Raw genomic sequence first — 14,133 nt, 5'->3', positions numbered from 1 at the left:
GCATTTATATACGTAACCGAAAAAGTGCAATTAACTATGTAAAGCGCTCGACCTCTGCCAAGCGAGATCGCGCTCATAAATTAGAGAAAAAGAAGTCAACGAGCCCGATAAAAAACAGCGAGCCTCGCATGTTTTCTGTACTTGGTCGCTGCGCTCGAGGAGGGCTAGCCACCGGAAAAGGTATGCGTGCCTTCGACTAATGAAAGCAAGCAGATTTTATTAGGCAAGCCCACGAACCAATAAAAAACACTGACGTGATGTTGACAGGGCTCAGAGCCCTTTTCTAAACACTAAAGAGTCTTGCTGCAATACGCATGCGCGAGCGCATGCAACGCAGGCTCGACCCTAAAAAGTGGAATGCAAAGTGAAGTCCCACACCCCAGGTTCGGAGTTACCATTATGTAGCTGGCCACAGGTAGTTAGTGACCTATGTCCAGTACACGGATAAAATGGCTTCCCACACTTACAAAGTCCAGTACAATGGAACTGAGTTCATAGGGGCTCCTCTGCTCATGCAGGAGTGCCCTCACACACAGGGACCTGCACCCTGCCCTTTGGGCTGGGAGGGTCTACCATAGGGGTGACTTACAGTGACCTGGTGCAGTGACCTGTGGTGAAAGGGTGCATGCACCTTTTCAAGTGGGCTGCAATGGCAGGTCTGCAGACACATTGTGCATGGGCTCCCATGGGTGGCATAACACATGCTGCTGCCCATGGGGGACCCCTTGTATCCCAATGCCCTGGGTACCTAAGTACCATATACTAGGGACTTATAAGGGGACACCAGTAGGCCAATTGTGGAGTGCACAAAGGTCCATGGTAACCAAATGTGGCGGGAGAGAGCACAATCACTGGGGTTCTGGTTAGCAGGATCCCAGTGAAAATGTTCTAACACTGATAGCAGTAAGAAGTGGGGATTGCAATTGTAATTGTATTTTTATAGCGCTTACTACCCCTTGCCAAAATGAGAGTACTTTCCTACGCTTACAGCGAATGAAAATCACTTATATACAGGGACTGAACAAGGTAAAATGCACACCTTGTCAGGGGGTAGTAAGCGCTATACGAATACAATGTATATGTGAAGTGATAACAAGCTGTGAGCCTTTTTCCCTCCCCCTTGCATTTGCAGCTAGGTGTGAGCCTCAGGTCAGCTCCCAGTCATGATAGAGGAACACAAGGAGACCTGATGGCCCCTTAGATTCGGCCTTTGTTATGGGCCCAGCTGGAGTCTGATCTATGAAAGCCCCCTCCCTGCACGTTGCTGGTGCAAAACAAAAGCAGGCAGGATGGGGGCGCTGCTGAATGCGTCCCAGTGTTTGAAAATAACACCGGGACAAGTTCATCATATCCCAGCGGGGGCACCTCTTGCAGGGTGGACGGCGACCACCCTGCGAAAATAGGTGTGGACGCCGGGTACCCCCGACTTGTGCGCTGCATAAGAGGTGTTCACTCAATGGGTTTATATTGTGAGGCTCTCAAGTTGATGTAAGGGGTCACATGACTCAAAGGCATTTGTTTGGGACACTTTGAAAACGAGACGCTCTTATTAAGGTCTGTGATCATGTTCTGTTTTCATCAGAGCTCTGAGGTGTTCTGACTCGAGGAGCTCCCTTCAGAAACAGAGAAATGTGAAACGGACTTCACTTCATGTGTTTCACCGTGAATGTGGCCAAGCATCAAGGGGTAACTGAGAATGCTGGGCCGCCCCCCTCCTTCAAGCGCTACAAAGGTGACCCACCTCCTGGCACGCCCTCTTCCCTGGCATCGGAGGGGTTAATCCCCCCCCCTCACTCTCCGCCCTCCCCCAATGGATCAGTTTTACTATTGCATGAGATCACCCACATTGCACGTGAGATTAGTGTGCACCCTTGAAGTTGCACATGCGCCCCCACTTCATCCGAGGGCTATCAGTATGAGTGGTATATATGAGTTCATGGGGGCCCGTCCCTTGTGTGACGTCACTGGTTGGCAAGGCCCCTCCTCGCTAACTTCTGAGCCCCGCCCCCGGTGGGAAAAGAATGATCTTATAAAAAGTCATCATTTGTAAAGAAGTGTTCTGCAGGCGCATGACCCGTGGGACTAGATTACTCCTGCCTGCGCGTGCCGCAAGCGTCGAGGAGAGGGCAGGCGTAAAATGTATAGGTAAAACACCGCTTCACCCTCATTAATGCTGCGGCCTTTATATCCCGAGGACCAGCTGTGGGTTGTGCTCAGCAGTGCAGCCTCTTCTGAGCGCCCCTGTAAGGTAGACACGTGTGTGCATGTTAAGGATAGACACGTGTGTGCATGTTGGATAGACACGTGTGTGCATGCTAAGGAGCAGGGGCTGGGGCACTGCGGATAGACACGTGTGTGCATGTTAAGGATAGACACGTGTGTGCATGTTAAGGATAGGCACGTGTGTGCATTTTAAGGAGCAGCGGCTGGGGCGCTGCAGATAGACACGTGTGTGCATGTTAAGGATAGACACGTGTGTGCATGTTGGATAGACACGTGTGTGCATGCTAAGGAGCAGCGGCTGGGGCACTGCGGATAGACACATGTGTGCATGTTAAGGAGCAGCGGCGCTGTAGATAGACGTGTGTGCATGTTAAGGGGCAGCGGCTGGGGTGCTGGGATAGACACGTGTGTGCATGTTAAGGATAGACACGTGTGTGCATGTTAAGGATAGACACGTGTGTGCATGTTAAGGAGCAGGGGCGCTGCTTCCAGTGTGCACTGCACACACCAGGGCGTGGGGCTCTTGTGGGTGACTCAGTGTGGGAAGGAGCGGCCTCTGGACACAGCAGGGCTCACATCCTGCAGGGCCTGTTCTCTGCCTCCTCCCCGCTGACGCAAACCTCTCTGCCTGTGTCCTTGCTGACTCTCCGCCCAGAGGAAACAAGAACACTGATTCCACTCACGAGTGAGCTCCCTTGTGATGTAATACTGTGCGAGTAATGCCGTCAGCTGGCTCCATAGCTCAGGGGTTAGAGCACTGGTCTTGTAAACCAGGGGTCGTGAGTTCAAATCTCACTGGAGCCTTTCACGCCTTTTTTGACCACTGGGCGCTATTTTCGGGAGGCATGGTTGCTGAGTTTAACACAAACCATAAAACCATGAAAAAAAATTCAATCACATTTGTTAACACTTTAAATAAAGTATTCCTGGAAAGGTGTGTTTCAACTTGACCTCTGCCAAGGGAAATAATCTTTTTATCGATCAAAGGTTTGCTAGGACATCTTGGGACATTGGAGAGCTGCCCTAGAGTGCATTCCGCCCATTGCTTACCATTCGCTTGTTTTCTTTGAACTGGCTTTACTTGTTTTACGCTGTCTAGCTTCAGTTAGTCTTTCTTGTGGAGCCTAGCCTGTTTGCTAAAGACATCTTGGTGACATTTATAAAGCTGACCTAGCAAGGCTTTGCTGTTTATAACACATTTGCTTGTTCTCTATTTGTTGACTTCATTAGTTTTAGGCTGTCCAGTTTGAGTCTTTTCATCACGTGGAGCATACACTGTTTACGGTATTCTTCCACAGTGCTCGCTTTCAATACATGTTGTTCTTACTATATCACATTTGCTGTGCATTCAAAGACAGAGGTCAAATGTCATCTGAGGGAGTTTGGTATTTACTTTTCAGTCAGCAGCTTTATCTGACTGTCTGGGTGTGTGAAAGGGGGTGTTTTTTTCCTCTCTGATTCTTTGTAGGGTTTTCTCTTCTTTTTCATTTGGTCTCTCTGCCTCTGTCAAAGCTTCTGGGTTTGGCTAGCGACAAATTTATTTTACTTGCTTGCCATCACCTTCTTTCTAGCACACAACGTTAAAATCTCTGTAAATGAACTATACAATATTTTCAGAACATATCAGAATTAGTAAAGCATAAATGAAGCACACTTTTCTATAATACTAAAGTGTGCATGAAACAAATATTTTAATACAATCAGAACAAATCAAAACACTACGTGATGCCACTTCCACACATTATTATTCATGTGTGGTATAGCTTTATTAGTGAAACAATATGCCTGTGTAAATGTGATGGTCATTTCAAGTGAAAATGTTTTGTCAATAATGGCAGTGCAGTACCACACCATGCAGACTCCACTCTACGCCACTCCATTCTACAACACTCTACTCCATGCTTTGCCCCTTTACTCAAATCCAATCTACGGTATTCTACATCATTCCACTCCACCACACTCTTCTCCACTGTACTCAGTGGTACTCTACTCTAAGTCAGTCCACGCCACTGTACTCTACTCCACTTAGTGCATGCCACCCAACTCCAATGCCCTTAGTGCCACACTTCTCCACTCCATTCTACCTGTTCTTATCCACTCTACGTCAATCTACGACATTCTACGAGACTCTACAACACTTCATGATATGACACTGTATTATACTCTATGCACTTCCCTCTACACCACTCTAAGCCAGTCTTCTCTATTCCACTCTATGACACTCCACTCTATCCCACTCCACTGTGCTCCACTCTATGGCACCACTCCAGTCTACTTTAGCAACACACAAGAATGATGGACGGAGTGTTGAAACTTTTCAAACACTCATCCCTGTCACAGATCTGGGTTTAATCCATTGTTCTTTTGCTCACCATGTCACTCCAATTTGGACCCAGCGATATGCAAATCAGTCTTGACCCTGCTCCTCATGGGAACAGTCCAGCCCAAACTGCCAGGCCATGTCCTCCCTGGACCGTAAACAAGCATCCTGGGACCGGTTTCAGGGTATCACCCTTCATCAGCCAGGCTAGCTTGAATCCAGTGGCACAGTGAGCAAGGGACCCACATCTGGGCAGATCCTACCCACTTTAGCAACTTTAGCAACACAAAAGGATGATGGACGGAGGGATGAAACTTTTCAAACACTCACCCCTGTCACAGATCTGGGTTTAATCCATTGTACTCCACTGTACTCCACTACGGCACTACTCCAGTCTACGCCACTCTTCTCCATGCCACTCTACACCACTTCACTCAACTTTACGACACTCTATGTCACTTCACTTTAGGCCACTCTACTCCTCTCTAGGACACTCCACTTTATGCCACTCTAGGATGCTCCACTTTACAACACTCTATACCTCTGTATGCCACTCTATGCCACTCCACTCTACAGCACTCCTCTCCATGCCACTCTACACCACTTCACTCAACTTTACGACACTCTGTCACTTCACTTTAGGCCACTCTACTCCTCTCTATGACACTCCACTTTATGCCACTCTTGCCACTCCACTCTACTACACTCCAGGTCACTTTATGGCACTCTACGATACTCCACGCTTCTCCATTCCACTCTATGATACTTTATTGAAGTCTAAACCACTCCATTCTACGCCACCCCACTCTACAACACTTGACTGCACTCTATGCTTTGCCACTCTATGCCCTTCTACTCTACATCAATCTACTCTATGGCACTCTACTCTCACCACACTTTACTCATATCTATGCCACTCCTCTCAACGTCACTCCACTCTATGGCACTCTACCCCCCCACACTCTTGTCCCCTCTACGCCACGCCACTCTACTCTGGCACTCTATGCCACTTAGCTCTTGGCCACTGAACTCCAACCTATGCCACGCCACTCTATGAAACTCCACCATATGACACTCCACTCTACGACACTCTATGCCACTCTACAGCACTCTTCTGCACCACCCCACTCTGTAACAATACTCCACGCCACACTCCTCTGCACCACTAACTTTTAGCCATGCTGATCAGCAGCGACGCTGGTGGACAATGTGGATAAAACACATTGGCAAGGCCAGTAGCTCTTGTATAGGTGAGACCTATTGGCTCTGCCAAAGCTTGTTTAAAATGTGTTTCAATAAGGTGCTCTGTTAATTTGCCAGTTAATGTCCTCCCTCACACTATAGAGGGCCTTCAAGAACTCCAATCCGCAGTCTGTCAAGGGCTCCCACATACAGCACAACTTTACTTCAGCATCATGTCCGCCTTTTAAGGCTTTTTAATTAAGTTACTTTAATTCAGTGACCAGAGCAACACAGCACACATCTGCCCCTGGCTCCCAAGTTGTATGTAGGAGCAATGAGAGAACCTCGGAAAAATGTAGAAAAATGGCTGAGCTTAAAAAAAAGAGCAACGCTTACTTTTTAGGTCTGACATTAGGCAAGAACTTTTGATTTTACTAAAAAAGGTGTAATATACTTACATATAGGGGCTTTCAGCCACCTCTCTTCATCCATTGGTCTGTTTTTTGTCAATCACATTTTGTTTCCACCAACTACAGCATACAGCGTGGGGCAGCCTACTTCAGCCACTGGCTAACTTCACTTTGAGCGACTGCATTTTGCCCTTTCACAATGAACATATTCACACACAAGCTAGTTCGCATGAGTGCCGGTGTTTTTGTTTTTAATTTATAATTACTTTATTGTTGCTTTTGTGTTTAGATCCTAATGTGATAGCAGGACTCTTCTGATGCACACTCCATCTTTATCAGATCCCATCTCTTGTCAATGCTGTTGTAAATTCCTGTTGTAATTTTTTGCTTTCCTGACTGCTGCTACTTCACAGCATACCAGACTGTGTTCATTTGAACCTGTTCTGTATTAGGTTACTCTCTTTTACTTTTTTCTTTTTTTCTTCTTTCTTTGCTAATTTATTTACTTCTATCTTTCTATTTCCTTCTTTCTTTCTTTTTTCTTTCTTTACTTCTTCCACTCTTGCCTTCTCTCTTTTTTCTTCACATTTTCCTTTGTCTCTTTTTCTTGCTCTCTTTTTTATTTATTTCTCTTTTCTTCCCCTTTATTTCTCTTCTCCTTCTTTCACTTTCCTTCTCTCTCTTTCCTTCATTCTCTCTCTTTCATTCTATTTCCTTCTCTTTTCTTTCCTTTCCTTCCCTTCCCTTTCCTTTCCTTTTTATTCTTCCATTTCTTTTGCTTTCCTTGTTCCTTGTTTGTTTCCTTTCTTTTGGTTTCCTTCCTTTTTCTTTCTGTCTTTCTTTTGTTTTCATTTAATCCTTCTTTCTTTTGCTTTCCTCTCTTCTTTCTTTCTGTTGCTTTTCTTCATTCTTCTTTTTGCTTTCCTTCTTTCTTTCTTTGACTATCCTTTCTTTCCTTGTTTGCTTTTCTTTTTCATTCCTGTGTTTTCTTAGTGTTTTTCTTTCCTTCTTTAGTGCACTTTCCTTCTTTCCTTCTCTTTCACTTTCCTTCACTTTCTCCTTTCTTCTCTTTCTCGTTCGTTTTCCTTTCCTTTCCCTGGGACAAGCCTGCGAGTGCATGCGCTAGCACATAAGTCTTGCTTGCAAGACATATTTGTTTACAAAAAAGGAGTTGGAGCCCAAACCTTGTTTACCATTTGTTGGCATCAGTGCCCTTTTTTTTGCAGCCTAATTAACAAGCGCCCTGCAAACTTCACATCTGTTCCTTACACTGGAGCAGGGACCAAGCACAGATTAATTCAACTTCATCTGTGATTGCCCGCTGCCCGTACGTGATTGAGGTAGTATTTTATTGTTTTTATTAACTTTTAGTGCCTTGCAAACAGAAGGCGTCTGACTGGCAAAAATGTACCTTGCAGGACACACAAAATTGCAAAGATTTATTTTCTGAAGTTAACTTTCTTTTATTTTGCCAAGTCTGTTTTTCTCACTTTGCTCTCATGTTTTCCTTTGTTTTTGCTTGTGGGAGCTGTTCTCGAAAGATGATGATTCTCTTGTTCTAAAAGCAACATTGTTTATGTGTAATTTATGAAATTATACCTTAACACAAATTGCGCAGTACACCCCAATTTACCCCATTCCAATCCACCCCACTCCACTCCACATCAGTCCACCCACCTCACCCCATGCCAATTTACCCCATTCAGTCTAATCCACCACATACCAATCCAATCCAATCCACTGCACTCCATTCCAAACCACTCACTCCAATCCAATCCACCCCACTCCAATCCACATCAGTTGAACCACCTCACCCCACGCCAATCTACCCAATTCAGGCTAATCCACCACATACCAATCCAATCCAATCCACCTACTCCAGTCCAAACCACTCACTCCAATCCAATCCACTCCAATCCGCCAACTCCAATCCAAAACAATCTGCCTCACTTCAACCTTCCCCACGTCAGTCTGCCCCACTCCAATCCAAAATAACCTGTCCCACTCCAATCCAAAACAATCTGATCCACTCCAATCCAAAACAATCTGCCCCTATCCAATTTGCTCCACTTCAATCCAAAACAATATGCCTCACTCCACCATGCCTCACTCCAGCCTGCCCCACTCCAACGTGACCCACTCCAATCCCAACCAATCTGTCCCACTCCAATCTGCCTACTCCAATCCAAGACAATCTGCCCCACTCTAATGTGCCCCAACCCAATCCCAACCAATCTGTCCCACTCCAAACCACCCCAGCCCAATCCAAAATAATCTGCTGCACTCCAATCCGCCAACTCCAATCCGCCCTACTCCAGGCTGCCCCACTCCAATATGCCCACTGCAATCCACCCGATCCAATCCAATCCACCTCCCCATTCCACCCACTCTATCCCAATTCACCCCACTCCAATCCAACCCAACCCGCTCCAGTCCAATCCAGCCCAGTGCAATCTACCCCACTCCAATCCAGTCTGCCTCGCCACGCCCACCTCACTGCAATCCAATCCACCCCTTTTCCCATCACGTTTTCCAGCAAATTGGAGGCTACTCAAACTTTAATGCACTTTCACTGAAATTCCATGTGAATATTCAGTGCACTTGCTTCATTTCTCTACAGATAAAATAACTTGCGTGGCGGGAGCGAACAGGTGTAATCTCTCACTAGGGAAAGCTGTGAGGCGTATTCTTTCACTAGGATGTATATATATAGGATCCGACTCACTGAGTGCACTATGTTCACTCGTCTGGAATGAAAGCCCACCCCGATTAGGTGACATCAGGAGTAACATTTCACATAAACGCCAAAAGACCCGATACGTGCGGGAGACGCCCGAATTTTTACGCTAAAAAGCGGCTTCATGTTATCTGTCTCCCTCCCGCAGTCGCCTCTGCTACAACTGAAGTCAACGCGGAAAATCCATTCCTCCGATATATATCAGTTATTTACAAAATATCCCTCTTTCACCGTCTAAAATCTTCGCATGTTTGATCTCAGGGTCTCCGAGGCAGCGAAGGAGGCCGGGGGAGGGTGAGAGGCGTCATCCATAGGTCCCGGGGGCATCTGGGGGGGTAATAGTTTAATATCCTGTAAAGCGCGGCCCCCGCTCGCGCCGCCGCTGCACAGGTGAGTTTACATTCGCTCAGGTGAGCTCCACTAGGAGGTGACATTGGTACAACGCGGGCATCTCAAGCGCATATACAGGCGCCGCGTCAGCCTGATGTCCACTGTTTGTTGAAAAAAAATGTTTTTCACGCTTTACAGCAGCGAGCCCATGTATTTAATAAAAATAACGCGGAAATAGACAATTCTATAAAAGGGTGAAGGGGACACCCGGATTTGAACCAGGGACCTCTTGATCTGCAGTCAAATGCTCTACCACTGAGCTATATCCCCGTCCTTGTCAGGTTGCAATCTGTGTCACTCCTAGAGCGTCGTGCAAGAGTGTTCTCATGTGATGTCCTGCTATCAGTGAGCTATATCCCCACATGTTCCAAAGGACCACTACCGTCCTGTACCTCTGCGTAATGAACCATTCTCAGCGGCTTGTCAAGTTACCAGCTGGAAACTGGAACAGGAGAAAGAGTTAATGTCCCCTCCATACAACTGACCTCAATCTCCTCAGCAATCACTTTTCCAATACACACCTCAGCAAACATCAGAACTCTTCCAACTAAAACGTGCTACACAAGGAAAGCTCCTGGTGCTGATGATTTGCAGTATTGGTTCTTGCACTTGCCTTAATTGTTTGATCTTGGCCAAGTCATGTTAGTTCCCCTTGCTTGCCATTAACTCTTCCATGTTCGTGTGAAGTAAGAAAAAGGTAGAACGCAAAATGGACTTCAGCAGCATTAAAGCAAAGTAAGTTTTTCAAAGTGACTGTAGATGACCATAAAGGTTTTACTCAATGGTGCATGTTATGCCTGACTATAAATGATTTTTATTCACATTTTTATGCCTCCGCTACAGACAGCTGTCTCTTAGAGACCTGCTGTTTCCAATGCATTACATGTACTTAAGAGTTGCCTTTGGGTCAGCCATGAGCTCATGAGTGGATAACTTTGTTGTCTGCCTCGATTTGATGGCTTTCGTCTCTGTGCTTCCATTTGTCCTGCCATGAGCATTCTGATCGCACTGTTTTGATTGGACGTTGCATCTTTCCATCGCTGACATCAGACCTAGTTTGCAGTTCATGGGAAAGACTATTTTCTAAGCTAATGCAATACCTCAATAGTCACACAGTAACTTATCACACATGAAAAGAACCACACAGTGTTACAAAAATAAAGATACTTTATTACAGTAACAGTACACTAGATTACTTTTAGGCAGTCCCCTCAACCCGAGGTAAGTATACACTATGTATATGCACAATGGCAATCAGAAATTAGCATAGAACAACAAGCATTGGAAAGAATTGTAGAAAAATAGTTAGGGTCCTAGGAGAGGACCAAACCATATACTAAAATAGTGGAATGCAAAGTGAAGTCCCCCACCCAAGGTTATGGAGTAGTTAGGGGGAGCTGGATGAACTTGGGATCCCAAGAGGTGAATACCTAAGGGACTCCCAGTGACCAGGAGATTAGAGGTAAGTACCAGGCCTTCCCAAAGATTAACAAGAGGATTTAGAAAATGGATTTTACAAGAACAGGACCAGACCAGAGGAATCCAAAGGTGGCTTCTGGAAGAAGAGGACCTGCAAAAGAAGGGGACAGGGTCCGGTCCACGATGGAGTATCCAGTCGGGCAGGAGCCACTACCCACCCTTCAGTGGATGAACATCCGGGTTGATGGGGAGGAGAAAACCAGCTGTGGAGCCAAGGCGCTGCAGAGGAGTCCTTGGAGCAGTGCAGATGATGTTCCACGTTGGTCGCCAGGTTGCAGATGGTCAGTGGTTAGGGGAAGCACCAACAAGCCTTGGCAAATACAAGAGGAGGCAAAACAAGAGTTGCAAGGATGAAGACGACCAGCAAGGTCCAGGGGGCTCGACCCTTGGAGGGGAGTCTGGGCTGAACCTCAGCAGTTGGGAGAGTCAGCAGAAGCAGCTGCAGCCCGCACAAGCAACCCAGTGGCAGCAGGCACAGTAAGTTGCAGTGAGGCCCAATCAGCACACCTGGAGAGGAGTCCAATGTTGCTGGAGCAGCAGAGAGGAGAAAGTCCTTGCAACTATGAAGTGCTGGGGCTTCTCGGAGTCTGACAGTCCCTTGGAGCAGGAGACAACAAGCCTTGGTTGCTGCAAGAGTTGCAGTACACAGGGGTACTGTCCTGCAAGGGCTCATTGTCTCCCAAGTTAGACAGTGGACAGAGAGGACCAAGGAGACCACTTCAGACCACCAACTGTGATGCAGGATTTAAGCAGTTCCAGAGAAGAGCAGATCCACTCAGCCAGACATCACTGCTTTAGGTGCCTGCAGATGCAGGGGAGGGATTTCTTCACTCCAAGGGAGATTCCTTCTTGCTTCTTGGTGCAGCTGAAGTCTTGCCAACCACAGAAAATGCACAGCCGGGGAAATGTTGCAATTGCTGGAAGGAACATGGGAAACAATGCTGCAAGGTGAGGTCATCTCGGGAGTTGCAGTGTAGTTGGTTCCTGAAGTGTCCAGTTGCGGTTCCAGTGGCCAGGAGCAGAAGTAAACGATGCAGAGGAGTCCTGGTGGAGTCTTGCACATCGAATCTGGGAACCCACCTGCAAGGGAGTCCCTAAATTAGCCCCAAAATGGGGGTTGATCACCTTGCACGGTGACCACCAATGAGGAGGGGTCTCTGGTATCACCTGACCACTCAGATGCTCCCAGGAGCCTCTGCACATCTTGGGTTCAAGATGGCAGAATTGAGTGGCCACCTGGAGGAGCTCCGGGCACCACCGCTGGGGTGGTGATGGACAGAGGAGTGGTCACTCCCTTTTTCTTTGTCCAGTTTTGCGCCAGAGCTGGGACCAGCAATCCCTGGGCTGGTGCAAACCAGTTTATGCAAGGAGGGCACCAAATGTGCCCTTCAAAACAAACCGGTGGCTTGGGGAGGCTACTCCTCACAAGCCTTGTAACACCTATTTCCAAGAGAAAGGGTGTTGCCTCGCTCTCTCACAGGAAATCCTTTGTTCTGTCTTCCCCTGCCTGAGCTGGTCAAACCATTTTGGAAAGGCTGCAGCAGCACGGGCTGCCCAAAAAACCCTGGAAGACTGGTAGGAGCAATACAGGGAGATCCTCTAAGGAGCACCCAGAGTGCATGGAATCATGCAACCAATACTGGCAATAGTATTGGGGTATGATTCCGACATGTTTGATACCAAACATGCCCAGGTTCGGAGCTACCATTATGTAGCTGGACACAGGTAGAGAGTGACATGTGTCTGGTACACAGATTAAATGGCTTCCCACACTTACAAAGTCCAGTACAATGGCACTGGAGTTCATAGGGGCTCCTCTGCTCATGCAGGAGTGCCCTCACACACAGGGATCTGCACCCTGCCCTTTGGGCTGGAGGGGCCTACAATAGGGGTGACTTACAGTGACCTGGTGCAGTGGCCTGTGGTGGAAGGGAGCATGCACCTTTTCACGCAGGCTGCAATGGCAGGCTTGCAGACACATTGTGCCTGGGCTCCCATGGGTGGCATAATACATGCTGCAGCCCATGGGGGACCACTTGTGTCCCAATGCCCTGGGTACCTAAGTACCATATACTAGGGACTTATAAGGGGACACCAGTAGGCCAGTTGTGGAGTGCACCAAGGTCCAAGGTAACCAAATTTGGAGGGAGAGAGCACAATCACTGGGGCCCTGGCTAGCAGGATCCCAGTGAAAATGTTCTAACACTGATAGCAGTAAGAAGTGGGGATGGAAATTGTAATTATATAGCGCTTACTACCTGTTGTCAAAAATAGAGTACTTTCCTACGCTTACAGTGAATGAAAATCTCTTACATACAGGGACTGAACAAGGTCAAACGCACACCTTGTCAGGGGGTAGGAAAGCGCTATACAAATACAATGTATATGTGAAGTGATAACAGTCAGTGAGCCTTTTTTCCCTCCCCCCTGCATTTGCAGCTAAGTGTGAGCCTCAGGTCAGCTCCCAGTCATGATAGCGGAACACAAGGACACCTGTTGGCCCCTTAAATTCAGCCTTTGTTATGGGCCTACCTGGAGTCTGATATATGAAAAGCCCCTCCCTGCACGTTGCTGGTGCAAAACAAAAGCAGACAGGATGGGGGCGCTGCTGAATGCGCCCCAGTGTTTGAAAATAACACCGGACAAGGTCAGAATATCCCAGCGGGGGCACCTCTTGCAGGGTGGACGGTGTCCACCTCTGAAAATAGTGTGGACGCCGTGTACCCCCGACTTGTGCGCTGCATAAAAGGTGTTCACTCGATGGGTTTTATATTGTGAGGCTCTCAAGTTGATGTAAGGGGTCACATGACTCAAAGGCATTGGTTTGGGACACTTTGAAAACCTTTATTAAGGTCTGTGATCATGTTCTGTTTTTATCAGAGCTCTGAGGTGTTCTGCCTCCAGGAGCTCCCGCCAAAAACAGAGAAATGTGAAACGGACTTCACTTCATGTGTTTCACCGTGAATGTGGCCAAGCATCAAGGGGTAACTGAGAATGCTGGGCCGCCCCCCTCCTTCAAGCGCTACAAAGGTGACCCACCTCCTGGCACGTCCTCTTCCCTGGGATCGGAGGGGTTAATCCCCCCCCCTCACTCTCCGCCCTCCCCAGATGGACCAGTCTTACTATTGCATCAGATCACCTACATTGCACGTGAGAGGATTAGTGTGAGGACATAGAGAGCACCCCGGAAGTAGCACCGGTGTCACCCCTTTTCAACCGAAGGCTATATGAGTTCATGGGGGGGGGGGGGGCGTCCCCTTTTGTGATGTCACTGGTTGGCAAGGCCCTCCTCGCTAACTTCTGAGCCCGGCCCCCCCGGTGGGAAAAGAATGATATTATAAAAAGCCATAATTTGTAAAGAAGTGTTCTGCAGGCGCATGACCCGTGGGACT

The 14,133-nt window shown here is 47.5% G+C and overlaps 2 non-coding genes across 2 annotated transcripts; one reads left to right on the top strand and one right to left on the bottom strand.

Annotated features, from left to right (window-relative positions):
• The first annotated feature begins 2,954 nt into the window (after positions 1-2,954).
• On the top strand, positions 2,955-3,027 carry TRNAT-UGU (transfer RNA threonine (anticodon UGU)). Its single transcript has one exon. It is a non-coding gene; the product is annotated as a tRNA-Thr (tRNA).
• Positions 3,028-9,460: 6,433 nt separating this feature from the next.
• On the bottom strand, positions 9,461-9,532 carry TRNAC-GCA (transfer RNA cysteine (anticodon GCA)). Its single transcript has one exon. It is a non-coding gene; the product is annotated as a tRNA-Cys (tRNA).
• Between the last annotated feature and the right edge of the window lie 4,601 nt (positions 9,533-14,133).

This window comes from Pleurodeles waltl, unplaced genomic scaffold, assembly GCF_031143425.1.
Source record: "Pleurodeles waltl isolate 20211129_DDA unplaced genomic scaffold, aPleWal1.hap1.20221129 scaffold_39, whole genome shotgun sequence".
NCBI classification, from domain to species: Eukaryota; Metazoa; Chordata; class Amphibia; order Caudata; family Salamandridae; genus Pleurodeles; species Pleurodeles waltl.
Note: the sequence above shows the minus strand (reverse complement) of the source record. Positions and strands in the feature narration are given on the sequence as shown.